This window comes from Neophocaena asiaeorientalis, unplaced genomic scaffold, assembly GCF_003031525.2.
Source record: "Neophocaena asiaeorientalis asiaeorientalis breed wild unplaced genomic scaffold, Neophocaena_asiaeorientalis_V1.1 scaffold676, whole genome shotgun sequence".
Lineage (NCBI taxonomy): Eukaryota > Metazoa > Chordata > Mammalia > Artiodactyla > Phocoenidae > Neophocaena > Neophocaena asiaeorientalis.
In genome coordinates this window covers 541,561-544,558 of record NW_020173914.1, presented here as the reverse complement: position 1 = coordinate 544,558, position 2,998 = coordinate 541,561, and positions in this window count along the sequence as shown.

The window sequence follows — 2,998 nt, the reverse complement described above, 5'->3', positions numbered from 1 at the left end:
ACTGACTTCAAGGAGTTTTACCACCTTTATTTCCTTCTGTGAGTTTTATTGTTTCAGGTCTTACATTCAAGTCTTTAATCCATTTTGAGTTAGTTTTTGTGTATGGTGTAAGATGGTGGTTCAGTTTCTTTCTTTTGCATGTGGATAACCAGTTTTCTCAACATCATTTATTGAAGAGATTGTCCTTTCCTCATTGTATATTCTTATCTCCTTTGTCATAAATTAATTGACCACATATGCATGGTTTTACTTCTGGGCTCTCTGTTCTGTTCGATTAATCTATGTGTCTAGATTTTTTTGCCAATACCATCTGGTTTTGATTATTATAGTTTTGTAATATCATGTGAAGTCAGAAATTTTGGTGCCTCCAGCTTTGTTCATCTTTCTCAAGATTGCTTTGGCTATTCATGCTCTTTTGTGGTTCTGTACTAATTTTAGGGTAATTTATTTCTACACCTGTGAAAAATGCCATTGGAATTTTGACAGGAATTACATTGAATCTGTAGTTTGCTTTGAGTAACATAAACATTTTTTTTTTTTTTTTTTTTTCGGTATGCGGGCCTCTCACTGTTGTGGCCTCTCCCATTGCGGAGCACAGGCTCTGGACGCGCAGGCTGAGCGGCCATGGCTCACGGGCCCAGCTGCTCCGCGGCATGTGGGATCTTCCCGGACCGGGGCACGAACCTGTGTCCCCTGCATTGGCAGGCAGACTCTCAACCACTGCGCCACCAGGGAAGCCCCCACATAAACATTTTAACAATATTTTTTCAATCCAACAGCACAGAATATCTTTCCATTTATTTGTATATTCAATTTATTTCATCAGTGTCTTAGTTAAATTTATTGGTTAAATCTTGGTTAAATTTATTCCTAGGTATTTTATTCTTTTAGATGCAGATGTATATAGGAATGTAAATGAGATGGTTTTCTTATTTTCTCTTTCTAATAGCTTAGTATATAGCATTGCAACTGATTTTTCTATGTTGATTTTTGTATCCCACAACATTACTGAATTCCTTTATTAGTTCTAACATTTTTTGGTGGTGTCCTTATGGTTTTCTACATAAAATATATTGTATCTGCAAACGGTGACTGTTTAACTTCTTTCTAATTTGTATACCTTTTTATTCTTTTTCTTGCCTAATTGTTCTGGCTTGGGTGAGTGGACATCCTTGTTTTGTTTCTGATCTTAGAAGAAAAGTTTCCAGCTTTTCATCATTGAGTATGTGTGAGTTTGTCATATATTGCCTTTATTATGTTGAGGTACATTTTCTCTATACCCACTTCGTTGAGAATTTTTATCAGAATGGATGTTGAATGCCTTTCTGACATCTGTTGAGATGACCATATGATTTTTATCCTTCATTTCATTAACATGGTATATCATATTCATTGATTTTGCAGATGTTGAACCATCCTTGCATCACTGGAATAAATCCAACCTAATCATTGTGTATGATTATTTTAATTTATTGTTGAGTTTGGCTTGTTAATATTTTGTTGAGTGTTTTTACATCTATGTACATCAGGATATTGGCCAGTAATATTATTTTCTTGTAACGTCCTTGTCTTGTTTGGTATCAAGGTAATGCTGGCCTTGTAAAATAAATTTATAAGTGTTCTGTCTACATCAATTTTTTGGAAGTGCTTGAGAAGGATTGTCGTTAATTCTTCATTTTTATTTTTAAAAATTTTATTGAATTGTGTTTGACTTATTAGTTTCAGGTAATTCAGTATTTTTATATATTTTATGCAAGAGGAAGTTATTAAAATATTTACTACATTCCCTGTGATGTACATTACATCCTTGTCACATATATTTTAACCTACTATTTTGTCCCTCTTAATCCCTTTTATCTATTTTGCCCCTTCCCCCACTCTCTCTCCTCTAGTAACCACTAATTTGTTCTCTGTATCTGTGAGTCTGTTTTATTATAATTGTTTGTTTTTTTAGATTCTACATGTAAGTGAAACCATAGAGTATTTTCTTCTCTCTTATTTCGCTGAACATTATACCCTCCAGGTCCATCCATGTTGTCACAAATTTTCATTATTTTATGGCTGAGTATTATTAGTGTGTGTGCGCTTGTGTGTGTGCATGTGTGTGTGTGTGTGTGTGTGTGTGTGTGTGTGTATGTGTTGTGTTATCCATTCATCTATCAATGGGCACTTAAGTTACGTCCATAGTTTGGCTATTGTAAATAATGTTGCAATGAACATAAGAGTGTGTATTTCTTTTTGAATTAGTGTTTTTGTTTTCTTCAGATAAATACCCAGGAATGTAATGCTGGATCACATGATAGTTCTATTTTTAAGTTTTTGAAGAACCTCCATACTTTTTCCATAGTGGCTGCACCAAGTTACATTCCTACCAACAATGAATGAGGGTTCCCTTTTCTTCACAGCCTTGCCAACACTTGTTATTTGTTGTCTTTTTGTTAATAACCATTCTGACAGGTGTGAGGTGATATCATATTGCAGTTTTGATTTGCATTTCCCTGATGATTAGTGATGGTGGTCATCTTTTCATGTGCCTGTCTTTGGGAAAAATGCCTATTCAGGTCTGGTTCCCTGCCCATTTTTTAATTGAGTTGCTTTTATTTTTGATATTAAATTTTATGAGTTGTTTAAATATTTTAGATATTAACCCCTTATCCAACATACTGTTTGCAAATATCTGCTCCCAAGATATTGGGGAAAGTAGGTTGACTTTTCTTTTTGTTGATGGTTTCCTTTGCTTTGCAAAAGCTTTTAAGTTTGATTAGGTCCCATTCGCATACTTTTTGCTTTTGTTTCCCTTCCCTGAGGAAACAGATCCAAAAAATATTGCTAAGACCAAAGTCAAAGAGCTTACTGCTTGTTTTCTTCTAGGAGTTTTATGGTTTAAGGTCTCACATTTAGGTCTATAATTCATTTTGAATTTATTATTGTATATGGTGTGAGAAAATGTTCTAGTTTCATTCTTTTACAAGTAGCTGTCTGGTTTTCTCAGAACCAC